This window comes from Stegostoma tigrinum, chromosome 5 (assembly GCF_030684315.1).
Source record: "Stegostoma tigrinum isolate sSteTig4 chromosome 5, sSteTig4.hap1, whole genome shotgun sequence".
Classification (NCBI taxonomy): Eukaryota; Metazoa; Chordata; class Chondrichthyes; order Orectolobiformes; family Stegostomatidae; genus Stegostoma; species Stegostoma tigrinum.
Window position 1 is genome coordinate 57,833,139 of NC_081358.1, and position 24,133 is coordinate 57,857,271.

The 24,133-nt window shown below is 41.4% G+C and overlaps 1 protein-coding gene across 1 annotated transcript in view; it reads right to left on the reverse strand.

The window, feature by feature from the left end:
• Window positions 1-23,831, reverse strand: part of cbln2b (cerebellin 2b precursor) — a 56,194-nt gene extending 32,363 nt beyond the window's left edge. Inside the window, exon 1 of the mRNA XM_059646007.1 lies at window positions 23,758-23,831. The gene's annotated coding sequence lies outside the window, so the exon portion shown is untranslated. The remainder of the gene's footprint in view (window positions 1-23,757) is intronic.
• Between the last annotated feature and the right edge of the window lie 302 nt (window positions 23,832-24,133).

Here is a 24,133-nt window from a genome sequence, read left to right on the forward strand (position 1 = left end):
AACCAGTTCGGTGAGCCAACCAACTACGACATTCAGAAGCCAAGCTACAAATCTACTCCAAAACCATAGAGAACTTCCAAGCCTATTAGTGAAGAACACACAGAGACAAAATGCTTTGTTACTTAGACCAGAGCTAGCAGCTTCACTCTAAACAATGCCCCTAGTGCTCACTGGCTCTTCTGTCTACACATATGCATGTGCTATTTAAAATTAGTGAAGTCAAATGAAGAGTGCCTCAAAAAGGCCTCTTTAACATAATGCAAACCTCTATCGGTATTTTAATCAACTTGTTCAGGCACTTTGTGATACACCTCCAGGGTGGCGGGAGCTTAGTCCATAAGATCATAAGATATAGGAGTGGAAGTAAGGTCATTCGGCCCATCAGGTCCACTCCACCATTTAAATCATGGCTGATGGGCATTTCGACTCCACTTCCCTACACTCTCCCCATAGCCCGAGTCCTTCTGAGATCAAGAATTTGTCGATCTCTGCCTTGAACGCATCTAACGTCCCGGCCTCCACTGCACTCCGTGGCAATGAATTCCACAAGCCCACCACTCTCTGGCTGAAGAAATGTCGTCTCATTTCAGTTTTAAATTTACCCCCTCTAATTTTAAGGCTGTGCCCATGGGTCCTAGTCTCCCCGCCTAACGGAAACATCTTCCTAGCATCTACCCCTTCTAAATCATACATTATCTTGTAAGTTTCTATTAGATCTCCCCTCAACCTTCTAAATTCTAATGAGTACAATCCCAGGATCCTTAGCCGTTCATCATACGTTAAACCTACCATTCCAGGGATCATCCGTGTGAATCTCCGCTGGACTAGGGCTCCAGGGCTAGTATGTCCTTCCTGAGGTGTGGGGCCCAAAATTGGACACAGTATTCTAAATGGGGCCTAACTAGAGCTTTATAAAGCCTCAGAAGCACATCACTGCTTTTATATTCCAACCATCTTGAGATAAACGATAACAATACATTCGCTTTCTTAATTACGGACCCTACCTGCAAGTTAAGTTGCTTGCCCAGAGGCTGGGACATTACCACTGCATCATAAGACCCTATGCTCAGCAGCCTACAATTAACTAAACAATATCCAAAAACATCTTCACCTACTTATCTTCAACTATTAGGTGTAGGTTCTGGCAGATTCTCCTTTTTTCTCTTTAGATTAAATTAATATCAAAACAAAAAATATTCATAAGAAAAGATATGAATTGATAATACATATATTAGTATACCATTCATCTTGAGTATGTTTCATATTCCCACATTTTGAAAATGAAAAGAAATTTACATAAGGTTACAGCTTGAATATTTTCACACTCTTACTATTTACCATCCCACAGGTGTCCCTGTGCAAGAAAGCCCAATGATTTCTTTTCAAAAGCAGTTACTTTTGAAAAACAATCCAATAACCAATGAAATATATTAATTTAGTTTATTTTATACAGTTTCTTTCTTTCCAACATCTTTTTCATACTTGTGTGATTTGCTTTCAATCACTTTTTGATGTTACTTTTTGTCAAATAGATGCAGCGTCACAAAGCACATTTTTTTCATTAAATCATTCTACAGGCATGTGTTTTCTTGACTGCCCTTTTGAACTCCTCAATAAATTAATGTCCATATTTGCCATTTGTACCACTTCTACTAAATCATTTCTGCCCACTAAAATTATAATAAATCCTGCTCTACTTGAACAGCCATTAGGATGATTATCATACAAGGCCTCACTAAAAGTGACTAATTTCATTCTTTCTGAGTCACCCAAGGCTGAAAAACCAAGTTTACACTGTAACAAACTTAATTTTGCCAATGTCTTATTGTTTTTCAATGCTTGCACAACAGCTACATATTTTAACATGGTATTTAATTCTAATACATCACGGCAAACATCCAATCTAGTTTGTGTGCAGTGATTTGCTTCTTCCTTGATTGTAAACTCTCCCTATTTGTGAGGACCTGACCAATTTATTATCAATACCTAAGACTGTATATTCAGGCGTATTTCTAACAAAGTCCATCCAATAATCAAATTTATATATTTAAAATCACCCAAAGCCCAGCTTCCAATTTTGAAGCCCTCCATAATTTTAGCTATCAGATCCTCACCACAAGAAATTGCGAACATGCATTGAGAAAAGGTGTTCTAGTTTTCCTTTATGCTTACACTAAGGTATTGCTGGATTTTCTTTTAGCTGAATATAACTAGTTTTTAGTAAGACAGACCTACATGATACACGCCACACCCTAGATTTATCATTAACCTGTAGACACAACCTTTAAACCTGGTCAGCCTCTATCATTTTTATTCTATCACTGCAGCTTCTTTTGGAATCATTAAAAAGATTTTTCTTTGATGAAGTTCTTGCAAAAGAGTTACTTTGGCCTGATAAAATAGCCCAAAACTGTCTTGAACTTTTCTGAAACCTCCACCTAAATACATGATGTGCTGCCTACATAGTTACATTCAAATGATCTGCAAAATGTGAGCTAATTGCTGTCCCCTCCAAAGCTAGGAGTGATCCCACATTATTGAAGATATATTCAGTTTCTTTCACAAACCAATTGATAGAAGGCAGCTACAGCCTCTTACTGAAGCCTGTTTTTTGGATGTACTGCTCATGCTAACATAATTGTCAATTTGCAGTTTGGATTGTCAGCTAAAAGTTTTCAAGATGATTTCTAGCTTGTTGTGATTTCAAAGTGTTAGCATTACCAAACACAAAACAAGACTGGGCCTGTACTCTCTAAAATTTAGAAGAATGAGAGGTGATCTCATTGAAGCTTCCAAACTCTGTATGGGTCTCAACAAGGTAGACGCAGAATAGATGTTTTCAATGATTGGGGATTCTGGAACCAGATGATGCAGCTTCAGAATAAGAGGGAGACCATTTAGAACTAAGATGAGTAACAGTTTCTTCTCTTAGAGGGTGGTAAATCTTCTCTAACCAGAGGATAGTGGAGGTCCAGTCACTGAGTATATTTAAGAGGACGGCTGTTAGATTTTTCAATATTAATGATAACACGGAGTTTGACGCTGTTATTGGAATTGACATTGGATCAAAGAGCAACTATGAACCAGTTGAATCGCAGGGTGGGCTTGAGGGTCTGAAGATCCTATTTCCTATGTTCCTGTAAATAGTACACAAATATTTTAATATCGGTCGACAGTCGGTAGCCTTGGCCTGTAAGAAGTTATTCACCAGATTTATTCAAGCAATTTGATGATTAAATGGATTATAGCAATTATTAGAAAGTAGAGAATGTAATTTGATGTTATAATACTGATCATGGGCACAAAGTTCTTTGAATTGAATGCCTTGTGATTAATGTAGGATGTGAGCTGGAGCACACAGCTCATTGGGAAAATCCAAGGGTCTCTTCAGCTGTTCCTGTTGTTCACTGGGAGAGTGAAAAATGCAAAACATTCTTGCCAATACACATTGGATTTTTTTTTTACCAAAACAAGTTAATGTTTGTGTTAGCAGCAGTTTGCAAAATGTAACAGACATTCCCTGCAGAAATTGAGAAAGAACTGACAGCATACAAGCTTGGGTAAGAGTGATATGACACCATACCATGAAACCTAGCAGCATGAGGCACATTTATTGCTGCCTCGTTGTCGAAACAAATCCTTTTCAGGCATTGTTTAAACCTATTTGTTGTGCCCAGCATATTTATTAGAAATATGAGGTGAACCCTCTTCCTACAAAGACATGAAACATGATCGGATTCTTAGATGGACATACATAATATCATGAGCATTAAAGCAAAAAATTCTTGAATTAATTGTCTGTAATGTTAGTGAACTTAGACAATGGACTGAGAGGAATTAATGAACTCACTCCTCAATTTTTATAAGATATTATTCCATTCTATTCTATTCCCTTCACTTCCATTCTGATGTTGGAGACTTGTGATCCTGATATATCTTAAATCAAGGACACCCCTTTCTGTGCAATTAATAGGGTCCTTAAATGTGACTGTACAATTACCTTCAATTCCCAATGTCTGTGTTTCTTTAGCATACTGAAATTCAAGGTCCTGCTTTGCAACAGAGGATGTACAACTTTACAGAATTGGCGAACATTGGGCAAACTGATTTTTATCTTCTTGTCACAGTCCATGATGCCCATTTTAGGCAAGTAGACAATTAGCAGTAAATCAGTAGTAAATAATTAGGAGGTATCACAAAGTTGAAATACAAACATAAAATACAATTTATTGTGTTATGTTTCAACTACTGCTTTCATCTATACTCCTAAATGGAGAATGGGAGGGGGAGTGGAAATGGTTTGCGACTGGGAGGTGCAGTTGTTTGTTGCGAACTGAGCGGAGGTGACCCTCCCATTCTTTAGATGACATGTCCATCATGGGCCTCCTGCACTGCCACAATGATGCCACCCGAAGGTTGCAGGAACAGCAACTCATATTCCGCCTGGGAACCCGACAGCCATATGGTATCAATGTGGACTTCACCAGTTTCAAAATCTCCCCTTCCCCTACTGCATCCCTAAACCAGCCCAGTTCGTCCCCTCCCCCGACTGCACCACACAACCAGCCCAGCTCTTCTCCCCCACCCACTGCATCCCAAAACCAGTCCAACCTGTCTCTGCCTCCCTAACCGGTTCTTCCTCTCACCCGTCCCTTCCTCCCACACCAAGCCGCACCCCCATCTACCTACTAACCTCATCCCACCTCCTTGACCTGTCCGTCTTCCCTGGACTGACCTATCCCCTCCCTACCTCCCCACCTATACTCTCTCCACCTATCTTCTTTACTCTCCATCTTCGGTCTGCCTCCCCCTCTCTCCCTATTTATTCCAGCTCCCTCTCCCCATCCCCCTCTCTGATGAAGGGTCTAGGCCCGAAACTTCAGCTTTTGTGCTCCTGAGATGCTGCTTGGCCTGCTGTGTTCATCCAGCCTCACATTTTATTATCTTGGAATTCTCCAGCATCTGCAGTTCCCATTATCTCAGATTAAAGTTAGTCCCAGATGCAGGTAGTCAGCCTTCTCGACCTAGACAATGCCAAGTACCACGGCTGTTCCTGAACAGTACAAGAACTGATGATACGTGGCATGATGCGTGACCAACGAATACAGAGAGGTGCACACATTGCAGGGACTAATTTGAAATGTTTTGGAAAACACACAGTCAAAGATCATGTTTTATATACATTCTTGGATCACAAGCACTCACTGACTAAATAAAATTCCGACATTTTGAATGCAGCTCACGTAGTTCATAGTCTGTCACTCGCTTCTTAGTGCAGAAATGAAACCAGCATTATTTTTAAAAAAGGAGCAGATTTTGTTCTGAAGAGAGAATAAGCAGATAAAGCAACTGGCACTTCCATCACTGTTAGTGTGTTCAACAAAAAGACAGGATGCCTAGAGGATTCAGTCGTTGAAACAAGCGTACTGCTCTCTTGCTGTCTGCTGTGCTGCTGTTTCCGAATTGTATGTAACGGTACATGGTGAGACAGTCCGATTATTCCCATGTACAACCTTGGTTGTTAGCATTTTATTGGGATAGGCTTTCCACCCATACAATTCTCCCACCACCCATCTCAGTAAATTACCCTGAGCCACCCTCATTAGTTTTATTCGAGCAAGGTTTTGGCAGAGCTGTCATTTGTGTTCATACTCAGCACAAATAAGCGGTGAAATGTGACATTTGCTAGCCATTGGAGGGCCATAAAAAGACAGAGGACTTCTGAAGAGAATACATCAGACTTGTGCAAGTTTGAGCCAATAAAATATACTACAGTTAATCCATGCCTCGAGGAAATGATTTAAAATTTAAAAGATGCTTTGCAGGTCCATAGCAATAATGAATGTCTGTAAAATGATAGCACCTCTAATGCTCACTTTTATCTTGGGAAAGGTGATGATAAATGGCACTTTAACATTATCACCTACTCTAAATTAGTTTAAAGATATTTTTGTGGCGATTGTCACCATTGGTGAGCTCGCGATGATGACAATCAGAGGTTCCTAAGAAAGATGGTTCCCTGGCAGATATTTCATTATAGCAAAGCTCACGTTCTCCTGGTAACACTGGAAAGATTCAGGTTGTAGTTACACTTGAAGCACTACATGAAAAAATTCATGGAATGTGAAAATTTACTGCTGAAAATGACTGTCAGCATAACAATGGAGGAAGAATATTAATATCCAAATAAGCAGGGTAGGTAAGAACTCAAAACATAACATTTGAGGTTTACTATGTCTACACAGGCTGTACACAGTTATCCTGTAGGTCATAGGCTTTCAAATGTTGAACATTTAAGGCTGAAATAGTCAACATTCACGTGACTGAATCTGAAGGTGCGTTTCTTTTAAAATAATTGTGTTTTATATTTATTTTCAAACAGCTGCTGATGTTAGAGAGGTCTAGGTAGCTGTGGGAGTCAGTGGGCTTGAAATGGACTTGTCCCCACCTCCCTAACCTGTTCTTCCTCTCAACTATCCCCTCCTCCCACCTCATGCCGCACCTCCATTTCCTACCTACTAACCTCATCCCACCCCCTTGACCTGTCCGTCCTCCCCAGACTGACCTATCCCGTCCCTACCTCCCCACCTATACTCTCCTCTCCACCCATCTTCTCCTTTATCCACCTTTGGTTCTCCTCCCCCGTCTCCCTATTTATTTCAGAATCCTCTCCCCATCCCCCTTTTTCTGATGAAGGGTCTAGGCCCGAAAACTCAGCTTTTGTGCTCCTGAGATGCTGCTTGGCCTGCTGTGTTCATCCAGCTCCACACTTTGTTATCTCGGATTCTCCAGCATCTGCAGTTCCCATTATCTCTGATCACAATATTGTAGGGTGCAATGGCAGTGATGTCAGCAAACAGGTGAGAAGAAAATCACATTGAAATATTCACCCACAGTTAAAAGGAGAGAAAAGTGTTGAATAACGTTCATTTATAATCTGAATTTTTGGAAAGTTATATAAATTATTATTGGATTAAAATAGAATTGAATAAAGATTTTTTTAAAAAATCAATTAATTAATTTATTTAAAACATGCACATTTTTTACCACTATTTTGTAATTTAGTACTGTGTAAATGTAAAATGTTATTTTCAGAACAAGTACGGGCCTTCATTATGAAGCTAGTACAAAGTTAAAAAGTCAGATTTGCTGTTGTGTTCTTTTTCCCCTTGTGCTTACTCAGCAATACACATCAGCGCAACAGCCATGCTAAGTGGCTTGCTAACACAAAAAATGCACTGATCCATTTAGTAGGGGTTTTTTTTTTGAAGATGGTAGCAGTATTAAGCATTGAGAAAACTTACACATATCTTGGTAGCTTTCTCAGAATGAACTGTGGCTAAGGGTGGAAGCTCATTGAGGCATCAGTGGTCTTGCCTGCTGGCTGAGAGCCTTACAAGGTACGGGGGGTGGGTTGGATATTTCTATATAGGATAGGCTGAAGGGCTAAACTTGCTGATGATATTCGACAGTTGCATAACCTAGAATGAGCCCTGAGAACATTCCTGTATGTACCAAAGAGGGCACAATCAACGTGTTTTCTGTAGTTGTTTTTTGTTTTGTGCTTTGCTGTTTGTTACATCGTATAAGAGAGAGATTTTTGTTCCAAGTTGCTGGGCTTCACCTTGGACCAGGACCATGAATGGTGTCAGGAATAACATCAGCCTCCAGACCAGCCATCAATCGAGGGCTCCTGGACAGTCAGAAGGGCGTGAGGCTTATTGTTTTTTTCTTCTCTTTTGCATTCGTTTTATTCACTTAATAAATGTTCCTTTCTTTTTCGTCTTTTATTATTACTCAACAAATGTTCATATTTAAGCAAATTGCTTTTGTCAAACCTTGTCTTAGCTGCATTTAATCAAATCTGAAAAGAAACACTTGGATGCACCTGTGATCCAAGACAACTTTTCAAGGGAAGAAGATGATTGAGGGAGGTCTCCTCTCACACCATTTGCAAAGATGACTCACGATTTGCAGTGTAGCAGCTATTGACAGTGCCACATGGCAACAGGCCATCCTGAAGCTGGTTAATCTCAGTAGCAGTGGCTTAGACACAACTCTGCGGCAGGGCAGGAAGGCAAGATGGGGGCTCGTGAAGTTAGACTTTCAAGGCCAGAGGTAGAGTCATTACCAGTTTGACAGAAGAGTGTTTTAAGTCCACTGTAAGTTGTCTTCCCAGGAAGTCTTTCATGCAATGCTAACCAGGTTTAAGTCTATTTAGCTTCTAAAATCAGAAGTTTTCAGACTAACATGGCCAACACTTTAATTAATCTCTTACTTTTTATAAGCTTCCAGATCTTTCATTGTTTTTATATTTCTTGTTTGTCTCATCTTGTACTCCAGTTTCTCCATTTAGAACATTGAACAATGCAGCACGGGAATGGGCCCTTTGATCCTTGATGTAGTGCCGAACAAGATGCCAAATTAAACTATTCCTTACTGCCTGCCCTTGGTCCATTTTCCTCCATTCCTTGCATATTCATGTTCTTATCTAAAAGTGTCTTAAACATCCCTATCGCATCTGCCTCCACCACCACCTCTGGAAGGCCATTCCAAACTCCTAACATTCTCTGAGTAAAAAATTTGCTCCTCACATCTACTTTGAACTTTCCCCCTCTCACATTAAAGACAGACTCCCTAGTATTAGACATTTCAACTCTAGGAAAAAGGTTCTGACTGTCAACTCTATCTATATATCTCATAATTTCACAGGCTTTTTCTAGCCTTTTGTTATAGCTCACACTCTCTAATCCAGGCAGCATCCTGGTAAATCTCTTCTGCACCCTCTCCAAAGCCTCCACATCCTTTCAGTAATTTGGCAACCAGAACTGAATGTAATTCTGTAAATGTGGCCTAACCAAAATCTAATAAATCTGCAAAATGACATCTTGATTTTTGTAACAATTTCCTGACTAATAAAAACAATCATCTTTATTTACTACCACATCTACTTGCGTGGCCACTTTCAGGAAGCTATAAACCCCAAGGTCTCTTGGTACATCAATGTTGTACAGAATCCTGCCAGTAACTGTCTACTTCTCCTTAACATTTGAGCTCCCAAATTGCAGCACGTCACACTTACCCAGATTAAACTCTACATGCCATTTCTTCACTCATATCTGCAACTGATCTATAACCCGCTGTATCCTTTGGTAAATGTCTAGACTATCCGCAACTCCATTGATCTTTGTATTGTCTGAAAATTTAGCAACCCACCCAGCTACATTTTTGTCCAAGTCATTTATATAAATCATAAAACAGCAGCGGGCCCAGTATGGATCCTTGCAGAAAAACAATAGTTTCAGGCCTCCAGCCTGAAAAGCACCTTTCCATCACTACAACAAAGTGTGGAGCTGGATGAACACAGCAGGCCAAGCAGCATCTCAGGAGCACAAAAGCTGACGTTTTGGGCCTAGACTTTTCAGCTAGGCCCGAAACGTCAGCTTTTGTGCTCTTGAGATGCTGTTTGGCCTGCTGTGTTCATCCAGTTCCACACTTTGTTATCTTGGATTCTCCAGCATCTGCAGTTGCCATTATCACCCTTCCACCACTACCTTCTGCCTTCTATGGGCAAGCCAATTCTGAATCCATGCAGCCAAGTTACCATGCACCCCATGCATCTTAATCTTCTAGACAAGCCTACCATGAAGGACCTTGTCAAAAGCCTTACTAAATCCATGCAGACAACATCCACTGCTCTGCCCTTCTCAATCAGCTTTGTCACCTCCTCAAAAAATTCAAACAAGTTAGTAAGACATGACTTGCCCTGCACAAAGCCATGCTGACTATCCCTAATTAAGCCATGCTTTCCAAATGCGCATAAATCCTCTTTCTAAGAATTCTGTCCGATAAACTTCCCAACTACTGATGTGAGACTCACCTGCCTATAGTTTCATGGATTATCTTTATTTCCCTTCTTGAGCAGAGGAACAACATTAGCTACTTGCCAGTCTTTTGGGACCCCTCTGGTGGTTATTTAGGATACAAAGATCTTGTTCAAGGCCCCAGTAATTTCCTCTCTTGCACCTCTCAACAGTCTGGGATAGATACCATCAGGCCCTGGGTACTTATTCACCTTAATGCTCTTCAAGAAACTCAACACCATTTCTTTCTTGATCTCAAGAAGCCATAGCATATTAACATGCTTCACACATATCTCACTATACTCCATATCCTTGCCCTGCGTGAATACTCATGCAAAGTACTCAATTTAGGATCCTCTGCCTCCAAGCATAAGTCCCTCCTTTATCCTTAAGTGGTCCTACTTTCTCCCTAGTAATCCTCTTGTTTTTAAAAAATGTTTAGACTGCCTGAGGATTCTCTTTAACCCTGCTTGCCAAAATCATTTTGTGGACCCTTCTTAATCTCCTAATTCCCTGCTTGATTTCTTCTCTGCTTTCTTTATATTCCTCATGGCCCCTGTCTGATTTTAGCTTACTAAACCTTACATATGCTTTTTTCTCATATTGAATAAATTCACAACCTCAATCATTATCCAAGTGTCCCTTGCCATCTTTATCCTTCCTCCTCACAGGAACATGCTGGTCGTGAACTCTCATTCATAGGTCTTTAAATAATTTCCACATGTCAAATGAGGACTTGCCTAAGAACAGTTCCTCCCAATTAACACTCTGTGGTTGCAGCATAATACTGACATAATTTGCCCTCATCCAATTTAGTATCTTGCTGCAACTTCCTGGCTTATCTTTATTCATAATAAAAACCAAAAGAACTGTAAATGCTGTAAATCAGAAACAAAAGCAGAAGTTGCTAGAAAAGTTCAACATATCTGGCAGCATCTGTGAAGAAAACATCAGAATAAATATTTTGGGTCTTGTGGCTTTTCCTCCGAAAGGACCCTTCCTCAGCCAGTCCTGTTCCTCTTTTAACCAAGTCTCTGTTCTGAGGAAGGGTCATTGGACACAAAACATTAACTCTGACTTTTTTTTCACAGATGCTGTCTGACCTGCTGAGCTTTTCCACCAACTTCTGTTTTTTATCCTTATTCATAGCTACCTTAAAACTTAAGGGGTTGTGATCACTGTTTCCAAAATGCTGTCCCCGAAAGGTCAGTCACCTGGCCAGGCTCATTAGCCAAAACAAGTTCCAGTACGGCCCGTCCTCTAGTTGGACTATCCATATATTCTTTCAAGAAACCCTCTTGGATACATTTAACAAATTCTGCCCTGTCTAAGCTTTTTGATCTAAGAGCATCCCAGTCAATATTGAGGAAGTTAAAGTCACCCACTATGCCAACCCTGTTTTTACTGCATCTTTCCATAATCTGTCTGCATATTTGTTCCTCAATGACTTGGTGACTGTTGGGGGACCTATAGTAGAATTCTACCAGAGCGTTTGTAACCATCATATTTTTTAGCTGTACCCATGTTGCTTCAGTGGATGAGCCCACCATCTTGTCCACTGAGTGCAGATGTGACATTCTCCCTAATTAGCAATGCAACTTCTCCATCTCTTTTACTTTCCTCTCTATCTGGTCTGAAACAATGAAACCCTGGAACATTGAGCAGCCAGTCCTGTCCCTCTCATAACTATATCTCTGTAATGGCCACAATGTCGTAGTCCCATGTACTGATCCACCTTCTAATCTCACCTGTTTTACCAGTAATATTCCATACATTGAAATTAACACACTTCTTTCATAATTCCTACCGTGTTCAGTAGCCTGTCTCTGCCTGCCCTTTCTTTCGGACTTATGGGACCTGATGTGTACCTTCTGCTCAATCCCTCCACTTGCTGACGTGCTGCTATCATTTCCAGTACCCTGCCACTCTAGTTTACACCCACCTGAGCAGCACTCCCAAACCTGCTTATGAGGATAATAAAATGTGAGGCTGGATGAACACAGCAGGCCAAGCAGCATCTCAGGAGCACAAAAGCTGACGTTTCGGGCCTAGACCCTTCATCAGAGAGGGGGATGGGGTGAGGGCTTTGGAGTAAATAGGGAGAGGCGGACCGAAGATGGAGAGTAAAGAAGATAGGTGGAGAGAGTATAGGTGGGGAGGTAGGGAGGGGATAGGTCAGTCCAGGGAAGACGGACAGGTCAAGGAGGTGGGATGAGGTTAGTAGGTAGATGGGGGTGCGGCTTGGGGTGGGAGGAAGGGATGGGTGAGAGGAAGAACAGGTTAGGGAGGCAGAGACAGGTTGGACTGGTTTTGGGATGCAGTGGGTGGGGGGGAAGAGCTGGGCTGGTTGTGTGGTGCAGTGGGGGGAGGGGACGAACTGGGCTGGTTTAGGGATGCAGTTGTGGAAGGGGAGATTTTGAAACTGGAGAAGTCCACATTGATACCATTAGGCTGCAGGGTTCCCAGGCGGAATATGAGTTGCTGTTCCTGCAACCTTCGGGTGGCATCATTGTGGCACTGCAGGAGGCCCATGATGGGCATGTCATCTAAAGAATGGGAGGGGGAGTGGAAATGGTTTGCGACTGGGAGGTGCAGTTATTTGTTGCGAACTGAGCGGAGGTGTTCTGCAAAGCGGTCTCCAAGCCTCCGCTTGGTTTCCCCAATGTAGAGGAAGCCACACCGGGTACAGTGGATGCAGTATACCACATTGGCAGATGTGCAGGTGAACCTCTGCTTGATGTGGAATGTCATCTTGGGGCCTGGGATAGGGGTGAGGGAGGAGGTGTGGGGGCAAGTGTAGCATTTCCTGCGGTTGCAGGGGAAGGTGCCGGGTGTGGTGGGGTTGGAGGGCAGTGTGGAGCGAACAAGGGAGTCACGGAGAGAGTGATCTCTCCGGAAAGCAGACAGGGGTGGGGATGGAAAAATGTCTTGGGTGGTGGGGTCGGATTGTAAATGGCGGAAGTGTTGGAGGATGATGCGTTGTATCCGGAGGTTGGTAGGGTGGTGTGTGAGAACGAGGGGGATCCTCTTTGGGCGGTTGTGGCGGGGGCGGGGTGTGAGGGATGTGTTGCGGGAAATACGGGAAACGCGGTCAAGGGTGTTCTCGATCACTGTGGGGGGAAAGTTGCGGTCCTTAAAGAACTTGGACATCTGGGATGTGCGGGAGTGGAATGTCTTATCGTGGGAGGAGATGCGGCGGAGGCAGAGGAATTGGGAATAGGGGATGGAATTTTTGCAGGAGGGTGGGTGGGAGGAGGTGTATTCTAGGTAGCTGTGGGAGTCGGTGGGCTTGAAACGGACATCAGTTACAAGCTGGTTGCCTGAGATGGCTGACATTAAGCAGAGGTTCACCTGCACATCTGCCAATGTGGTATACTGCATCCACTGTACCCGGTGTGGCTTCCTCTACATTGGGGAAACCAAGTGGAGGCTTGGAGACCGCTTTGCAGAACACCTCCGCTCAGTTCGCAACAAACAACTGCACCTCCCAGTCGCAAACCATTTCCACTCCCCCTCCCATTCTTTAGATGACATGTCCATCATGGGCCTCCTGCACTGCCACAATGATGCCACCCGAAGGTTGCAGGAACAGCAACTCATATTCGCCTGGGAACCCTGCAGCCTAATGGTATCAATGTGGACTTCACCAGTTTCAAAATCTCCCCTTCCCCAACTGCATCCCTAAACCAGCCCAGTTCGTCCCCTCCCCCCACTGCACTACACAACCAGCCCAGCTCTTCCCCCCCACCCACTGCATCCTAAAACCAGTCCAACCTGTCTCTGCCTCCCTAACCTGTTCTTCCTCTCACCCATCCCTTCCTCCCACCCCAAGCCGCACCCCCATCTACCTACTAACCTCATCCCACCCCCTTGACCTGTCCGTCTTCCCTGGACTGACCTATCCCCTCCCTACCTCCCCACCTATACTCTCTCCACCTATCTTCTTTACTCTCCATCTTCGGTCCGCCTCCCCCTCTCTCCCTATTTATTCCAGAGCCCTCACCCCATCCCCCTCTCTGATGAAGGGTCTAGGCCCGAAACGTCAGCTTTTGTGCTCCTGAGATGCTGCTTGGCCTGCTGTGTTCATCCAGCCTCACATTTTATTATCTTGTAATTCTCCAGCATCTGCAGTTCCCATTATCTCTGCTTATGAGGATATTGGTTCCTCTCCAATTTAGGTGCAACCTGACCCTCTCATACAGGTCACCCCTGCCCTAGAAGAGGTCCCAGAGATATAAAATCTGAAACATTGCCCCTTTCACCAACTCCTAAGCCACGCTCATGTATGCATTTATTTCTTAGGCATTCTTTGCCAGATTATTAAAAAATCCCATAATTCTGGATAAACGCTAATCTTTGCAGAACTCCACTTTGTTTCTTTAAATTTGATACTCTCCTTAATTTCCTTATTTAGCTACAGATTGTGTATCCTTCTTCTAGACACTTTAGGTTTACAAGAATGATACCTGGATTTCAGGGATTACGTTGTGAGAAGAGATTACCTAAATTAAGCCTTTTTCTCGAGAATTTAGAAGGTTAAGGCGTGATCTGATAAAAGTCTTTGACATTTTAACAGGAAAATATAGGGTAGGTAAAGATAAACTACTTCCACTAGTTGGGGATTCTAGAATTAGGGGACATTGTCTAAAAGTCAGTGGCAGATAGTTCAGGAGAGATGTTAAGAAGTGCTTCTACACATGAAGGGTGGTAGAGGTTTGGAACTCTCTTCCACAAATAGCATTGATGCTAGATTGGTTGTTAACTTTAAATTGAGATAGATTGTTTTTTTGTTATTACAGGATGTTTGCCAAAGGCAGGAATATGGAGTTAGGCCAGAGATCAGACACTATTTCATTGGTGAAACAGCCTCAAGTGGCTAAATGGTTTACTCCTGTTTCCATTTTCCTTCCTTCTTAATAAATATCTCATTGTTGAGAACTACAAAATATCCAAAGTATCCGCTACTTCTACCAATTTACCAATTTTAGCATTTTACTTTAGCTAACTCTCTCTTTGTATTCTTGTAATTGCTTTTATGAAAGTTTATAACATTAGTTTCAGACCCAGATTTTAACCCTTTGAATAAAATGCCAAAAAATTATGATCAATTTTCTTTTGATACTGTTTTACTACAAGCTTATTCATTAATCCTGTCCCATTATACATTACTGGGTCAAAAAATAACTTGGTTGTTTTGTCAATATTTTATACAAAAAGATGCCCTGACATATTTTAGGAATTCATTCTATGCTCTATCTTTTCCAACTTACTTTGATCAATCCATGTGAAGATTCAAATCAGTTACAATGATTGCAGTCCCTTCCTTACAAGTCCATATTTTATCTTGTTTTTTTTTCCACTCTGTCCTGTAATGTTGCTTCTATTGGTTGTCTAAAAAAAAGCCTCCTATTCTGTAGGTGGGTAATCACCTGGCCATGGAATTATATTTGTGCACCATATCCCATGTTTATGAACGCCAGAATGCTATTGGAATTTATTTGTGTGGCGTACTGTTGGGTGATCAAAACCATTACTGGTAGTGTTATGATGGCTCAATGTGTTCCACCTATTGCCAAAGTAATTTTACTCCTTTACTTCCTTCTAAATATTTCTTACATCATTGATTTTCGGTTTTGTATATGTACATAGGCTCCCCACCTTATCTCATTAGTTATACTCCAAATCAATCTCACTATCGCTAGATATTCGTTTGATCCTCTCCATTTTCTAGATGTTAACAATTACCATTAAATGTTAACATTATCCACATGATTCAATCCTTCCATGTTACCAGAAGTTTAGATTTTCAGTATCTAAACTTGGACGCTTGATGAAACAGTCCTTTCTGTTCAGAATGAGTCAAGGCTCTGTGATCCAAGCATAACAAACAATAAAACCTTTAATAAATGCACAAAGATAGAATTATTCAGTGGCTCAAGTCATATCAGGGGCCAAATGCTCTGGTGGTTGGAATCATACTTGACACATAGGAAGATGGTTGTGATTGTGGGAGGTCAATCTTCTCAGCTCCAGGACATCTCTGCAGGAGTTCCTCAGGGTAATGTCCTATGCCTAACCATATTCAGCTGCTTCATCGATGACCTTCCCTCCATCATAAGGTCAGAAGTGGGGAGGTTCACTGATGATTGCACAACGTTCAGCACCATCTGTGACTTCTCACATAGTGAAGCAGTCCATGGTCACTTGCAACATGTTCTGGACAATATCAAGGCTTGGGTTGACAAATGGCAAGTGACATTCTCACCACATAAATGCCAGGCTATGATCATCACCAATAAGAGAGCATCTAATCAGCATCCCTTGACATTCAATGGTGTTACCATCGCTGAATACCCCACTATCAATATCATGGAAGTTACCATTGACCAGAAATTCAACTGGGCTCACCACATTAACAGAGTAGCCAAAAGAGCAGGCCAGAAGCTAGGAATACTGTGGTGAGTAACTCACCTCCTGACTCCGCAAACCCTGCCCACCATCTACAATGCACAAGTCAAGAATGTGAGGGAATTCTCCCCACCTGCCTGAATGAGTGCAGCCCCATCAACACTCAAGAATTGTGACACCATCTGGGAAAAAGCAACCTGCTTGCTTGCCACTACATCCACAAAAAATCACTCCCTCCACCACCGATGCTCAGTAGCAGCCGTGTGTGTACTATCTACAAGATGCACTGTAGAAATTCACCAAAGATCCTGAGACAACACCTTCCAAACTCATGACCACTTCCATTTGAAGGACAAGGGCATCAGGCATATGGGAACACCACCGCCTTCAAGCTCCCCTCCAAGTCACTCACCATCTTGACTTGGAAATATATCTCCATTCCTTCACTGTCACTCGGTCATAATCCTGGAATTCCCTCCCTAATAGCATTGTGGGTCAATCCACCGCAGGAGGACTGCAGTGACTCAAGAAGACAGCTCACCACCACCACGTTAAAGGGCAACTAAAGATGGGAAAGAAATGCTAGCCAGCCAGCAATGACCACATTCCACAAATGAATAGAAAAAAAAATCTGGCACAATGCAAGATGATTGTGGGTGTTGGAAGTGAAAAATCTCAGACTTCGGACTTCGCGGCAAGAGTTAATCAGTGAAATTTCTTTAGCCAAGGTCTTTCATTGCTAAACGTGACTCTTGTCAAAAGGTTCTTCTTTCACAGATTTCTGTTCCAATTTCAAAACTCCACCAGTTATGAACTCCTTCATGCCAACCAACAGTAAGACATGTTTAGGGTTGGACTTACAAGTGTTAGGCAACATTACTGCCATGTAAGTGTGAAGCTGGATGAACACAGCAGGCCAAGCAGCATCTCAGGTACTCCTGAGATGCTGCTTGGCCTGCTGTGTTCACCCACCTTCACACTTTGTTATCTTGGATTCTCCAGTATCTGCAGTTCCCATTATCACTACCATGTAAGTGATAAGTTGTAATCTTCCTAAAGTAGAGAAATCTTGGCTATCTGTCAACATGCCCTGGTCCCTCATCCCTAGCATCTTAGTTAACTATTTACTACAAACCAAACTGGACCACCTATGTCGAGACCTACAGGAGTAGAACAGAGCAAGTGTGCTCCATGACAAACAAATTATTCCTTGCTTCCTCAAAGCTCTCCACTAACTACAAATCTCAAATAAAGTGTGCACTGAAATATTTGCACTGGGTTGCAAAGCTCAACATGCTCAATATTGAGAATGTTGCTTAGTTAGTGTGTCTTTCTGCTAATGATGCACTGTGGTAACATTATCTAATATCTACATGATTCCCTATAGCCAGAAATCACTTCAATTGCAGCTTTCTTTCCTTGTGATCTGGAAGGAAAAGAGCAGCAATATCATAGAAATGCAATCTATTTCAATACTCCATTCAGTTGAGTAACAGCCATCCTTGACAATGTATCACCATCCCTATACTTTCACGACAGCAATGTGCCAGATCATATTCTATGTGACACCATTACTACATCACCACCTCCACAAGAACCCATTTTGTTTCAGGGAAAATGCTTGCCTCTATCTGCTCAAGGCAATTACAGATAATAGATAAATGCTGCCTCTCTAGCATTTGCCACGGGCCAGAAAACAGACAAAACATTTAAAAATAACCTTTTATGACAATGTACTTTTGAGCTCATTAAATGGTGTACCCATAGTTCATCACGGGCAGAGGTCTGGACATAAATGCCTTGATGAACATACAGACAATTTTGTGCTGAATAATAGTTGGGATTTCTTTCTTGTGCTACTTTGAGACATAGCTGAGACACATTACTGACAAAATCTAATACTGTCTGTCTCCATTAAATTAAGTTGAATAATGTAGAAAAAATTACGTGAGGTCCTCTATAAAAACATCAAATATACAAAATGCAGAATTGTTGAGTTGTCTTAAGTTCCTCTGGGTAGTCTAAAAACTATCCTTATTTTCTTTAAAACTGGTACAGTTGACACTTTTGGAGCACAACAGAGAATTTCTGAAACAGAAGCACATTTGTTAAGCAAGTTAGAACAAGGATTTCCGAATTAAAAAAAACAGGCAATATCCTTACTGGCCCAATTTGCCTCGTACGGGCATTCATGTTTTCAGTTGTTTTTATTTCTTTTATAGTTGTTTGAAGTAGTGCAGTACAGACATTGCAATACTGTATAAATCTCCATAAACTTCGGGTAGTATTGTGCTCCTAAGATGCTGCTTGGCCTGCTGTGTTCATCCAGCTCCACACTTTGTTATCTCTGGTAGTATTGTGGTGTCTGATTTTAACCCAATCACTGATAGTATTAAATTTGGCATCTGTTAAAGTACCAGACCAATGACGTCAAATCAAGTTTTTCATCCTTAACCTATTCACAGCATAGCGAGCTTTACAATTATGTACAATTTTACAGTTATGAATATTTTAACAAGATTTTCTGAAACAACATCTTTTGGAGGAAAGCTTTGTCCCTTGATGTAAGGTTTTAATTATGTATAATATTTTGCTCGTGAGACCTTTGTGAAACATAGCACTGAATAACTAAACTCAATAAATATGAGAAAATTGAACAAGTTAACATCACTGCAGTTACCAGCAGAGGTACCAAGCAAAAGCACTAAATATTTTGAGGATGGCAGCAGGCACTCTCTTCGGAGAAATTACTGTGAAAATTGTAGTGGAAATGTTTGATCATTTTTTTTCACGACATTATAGTCAGCTTAGTCAGCTGGAGGTTGGGATAGTGGGAATAGAGTTGTTCATGGTGGTGATCAGGTGGCTGGCTTATGATGTAGAGTGATGTTTGCATTCAATTTCTGCTCCAGGTTGAGGTTATCAGAACTGACTTTATTTCTTAACTGATCCCCTTGCCTGAGGCATGGAGACCTTCAGGTGAGACAACTACCTGTCATCTTTCTGTAATGAGTGACTTCACCTATGACATGGATGATCAAAAGAGATATAATCAGATCAGCATTCAAATTTTATGTCACAAATATTCAAAGCAATGATGCCTAGTTTGTGAATAAAACAATTTATATCTTCCATTTATCACAAGCGATCTTGAGGTACATTAGGAGGGTACTTGGAGCTTATTGTCATGAATGTCTTAATGATAGGGATAAAGGAATTCCCTTGTTACTGTTTGCGATTAGAGATGCTGCTAATGAGTCCACACGATTCAGTACTCTGAATTGATAAATGGACATGAAGTGAGTGGACCACTTCAACTGATTCAAGAGAAACTCAGAAATCAAAGCTCAAAGACTATATTGTGGACTTCACCAGTTTCAAAATCTCCCCTTCCCCCACTGCATCCCTAAACCAGCCCAGTTCATCCCCTCCCCCCACTGCACCACACAACCAGCCCAGCTCTTCCCCCCCACCCACTGCATCCCAAAACCAGTCCAACCTGTCTCTGCCTCCCTAACCGGTTCTTCCTCTCACCCATCCCTTCCTCCCACCCCAAGCCGCACCCCCAGCTACCTACTAACCTCATCCCACCTCCTTGACCTGTCCGTCTTCTCTGGACTGACCTATCCCCTCCCTACCTCCCCACCCACACCTTCTCCACCTATCTTCTTTACTCTCCATCTTCGGTCCGCCTCCCCCTCTCTCCCTATTTATTCCAGTTCCCTCCCCCCATCCCCCTCTCTGATGAAGGGTCTAGGCCCGAAACGTCAGCTTTTGTGCTCCTGAGATGCTGCTTGGCCTGCTGTGTTCATCCAGCCTCACATTTTATTATCAAAGACTATATTCCCAGCTTATGTTTTGAGTTTCACAGTGAAACTAACTGAAGTATGGAGGTTGGCCAAAAAGCAATTGAAGAGGGCTCAATTCTTTTGCTGGGAACAAGGTATTGTCATCTGTCAGCAAGGTTGACTGCAAGCTTTTCAGTCAAAAACAGACATGGTGTTCTAAATTTTGTAATGAGTATTCCAGGTAAGAGAAAGAATCAGCAAATGTGTCATGTTAACATGTTAAAGAAATATTACAACAGGGACGTTAGTTAGGTGATATAGGGAATGAAACAAAAATATCAGACTAGTAGTAGTATGACTCAGAAATTGAAATCCTGAATACTGATCTTCCAGGTATCAAACTAAATTATACAGAGCTGCTTTAAAGGTTATATAGCAGTATATTTTACCTTCCAGAAAGTTATCAAAGCAACTCACAAAGGCTTTTATAAAATCATGAGCAAATTTCAGTGAATAGGCCAGAAAGATTTTCCTTGATCAGTCATGATGTTAATGTCAAGATGATATACTACTTATAAGACAATATCCAGACAGACTCAATCCAGACAAAAAAAGCTCAAGTTATAGAGAGTTTAAGTTAATGATAAACATTATTGAAATGAGTCATAGATGTTGGAGTTAAATGATCGTGATGATGCTGAAATCAGATTAATCATAAAGATTCTTTACTAATTACCACAAAGGCAACATGGTAACAAAAGTGAATTCAAATTGTCTTCTAAGATTAGAGGAGTGCATTTAACAAATTGGGCATTCCTGACTCATCAGCATAATTGACTTGCTGAAAGAATTCTGGCAAGTTCCATTGAAGGATGACATACTTATGATTTACATAAATGATTTGGTTGTTCTCAGCCGAACCTGGGAAGAAAATTTACATTACTTGAACGAATTGTTTGATCAGTTATGAAGACTGAATTTGGTTTTAAATCTGGCTAGAAGTGATTTATTTGGAGCACACTATAGAGCAAGACAAAGTAGTACCAAGAAGAGTGAAAATAATGGCTATTTTGGGTTTCCATGCCTAGGGAAAACCATGAAGTTGCAACATGATGACATGAGCAGACTTTATCCAAACTTCATCACAGTCATGACTCCTTTAATGAATTTTTGAAGCAAGGCAGAAAATTTGAATAGATGTAAGAATATCAGAATACCTTTGACAGCTTAAAAGCTTTGCTGATGACCACACCAGTTTTAGTAGCGCCAGGTTATAACAGCCAAAATTAGTGTTGATTTCAGCAGTGTTATTGCACGTGTCATTTTATCAGAAGGTGATGAGATAGAGATTGAATGGCCTATCAGTCATTTTTCAAAGAAACTGACTGCATGTCAATGGAAATATTCAAAGGTTGAGAAAGAGACTTTGAGTCTCGTGTTGGCTTGAAATACACATCAATATCAAAATGAAAGAGCTTGTTCTCTATTATGGACCACATCCTTATGTTATTTTTGGAAAGGCTTAGGACATGACCTGGCACTTGTTTCCAGTCAAGTAACTTTAAATCATTCCTGTGCCTGATAAAGAAAATGTTATCGCAGATGCTTTATCAAGAATGGACATGAAGACAACTGAGTTTTGTGATGCAAATTGACTTATATGAATTTGGACGCCATGAGATTCATTATTAATTTGCTGTCAATTTAGTATTCCTCATAATGACGGGGTTGGATTAGCCCAGTGGCTGGACAGCTAGATTGTGATCAGAATGACACTAATCGCATGGGTTCAACTTCTGAACCAGCTGAAGTTGCCATAAAGAATTCTCCAGATGTTACCTCACTGTTTATCTGACATAAAGATAGTATTAAAAGGATTTTTTGTTGTGAAGTGAAATACATTCTTATTTTGCTGCTTGGCCTGCTGTGTTCATCCAGCTACACACTTTGTTATCTCAGATTCCCCAGCATCTACACTTCCCATTATCTTATACATTCTTATACATGTTTGTTTTTCTTTGGATGGGGGTAGCTGCAAGAAATAGAATCTGATATAGATATATAAATACATTTTTATTAAGGATTTGAATTTTAATCCAATGGCATGAGAGTGCTGGTCTTTTTTTTGCAAAGGGTCATCATTATTAACTAGTGCAATCTTTCTGGAACAACAATTTTAAATCAGTGTATTCATAGATCATAGAATCATACAGTGTGGAAACAGGCCCTTTGGCCCAACAAATCCACACTGACCCTCAGAGTATCTCCCCTACACCAATCCCCCTATAACCAACCTAATCTACACATCCCTGAACACTACGGACAATTTAGCATAGCCAATCCACCTAGCCTGCACATCTTTAGACTGTGGGAGGAAACCAGAGCACCCAAACGAAACCCACACAGACACAGGGAGAATGTGCAGACTTCACACAGACAGTTGCCTGAGGGTGGAATTGGACCCAAGTCCCTGGTGCTGTGAAGTAGTGGTGCTAACCACTGGGCCACCGTGCTGCCTAATTTTCTTCCTGAAATGTTTATAGGTTTGTTTATATTGCGGGGTTTATGACAGGAGAGAGAAAAACATTGAAAGACTTTTTTTTGGGCTTAGACTAATCAAGGTTTGATTTATTTGGTTATAGAAACCCAGAGATTGAAAAGATTAAGGGCAGTTGGAAGGTGACTAACCTGAAGTCTGATGCGAATGTTGTTTATCCCAGAAAAGAGATTTGTTCAGAGGAGTTTAAAAAAAGTTACCTTAGTATAATGTGAAGAGTGTTGTTTGTGGAACTTTCAGATCAAGAGCATATAGTTAGAAATCTGCAATGGTTATTCAATGCCAAAAAAGTCAGACAACTCCGTTTTGAGAGACTTCACAGGAGAGGTTGCACAGCTCACAATACATTACATTCCTGAAAACTAATCTTCCAGCTCAGCGAGCAATCTCACATCCAGAACCTCAACCTGAGCTACAAATCTTCTCAAAGCTCGCTAGCACCTATGGGCGCAATACGCTAAAACTGGCCCGAAGATAGGAAACCAATGCCATCCGACAGAGTGCCACCCGCGAACAACTGTACTTCCTGCATGAATGCCTAAGGAAACAGGTACTACCCAAATGTCTCAAATACAAACCCCTTAACACCCCGCTAGCCAAAAGAATAGCTGAGCAAAACGGCCGTAGAATGCTTCGAGAAATGATCAATGATGCTCACAACAGACTCTGTAAATACAACCGGGAAATTTCGCGCCAAAAAACTTTAATCACTAACGTGACAGACCATGAATGGACAGACACAGTACAACGAGCCATAGACATTAGACAACAGCAAACACAGAAAACAAAAAAACTAGACCTGCAGAAAAAACTAGACAAACTCACACAAAATAACAACACAGACAGCACAGAAGCATAGATAAAAAAAACTTATCTGACCGACCATTAACAGACACTGAAAAAGCCGTCTTTTAGTAAGAGGATTAAATTACAACTTCCGGGATGCGGACAAGAAACATTTCTTAGCAGCGCTAGAAACAACACTGAAAGACAACAAACTCACAGAAGAAACCCAGCAAACCATCAGACAGACAGTCGCACCAACACTAAGCAGGAAAAAGGAAGAAAACAAACTCAATACACAAGAAAGGAAAGCCCTAAAAGGACTCAAAAAAAGATAAAAAAAACATCGTTATCCTACCTGCAGACAAAGGACGCTTGACAGTCATTTTAAACCGAGGCAGACTACATTGAGAAAGCGAACGCACTGCTTGCAGATACCGACACTTACCAACAGGTGGCGATAGACCCGACCCCACAACGAGAGAACCGAATCACAGCCTAACTCAAAAAACTTCAAAAATCTGGAGAATTAAACAAGAGAGACTTCCAAAAAATGAAACCAGATGGATCCAACACATGACGCTTCTACGACTACCAAAAATTCACAAACCAGGAGCCCCCCTCAGACCCATAGTGTCGCTACCTGGAACACCAACCTACAGATTAGCCAAGGAACTACACCAAAGACGAAAACACCTAGTAGAAGACTCCCACCACTCCATTCACTCCACCCA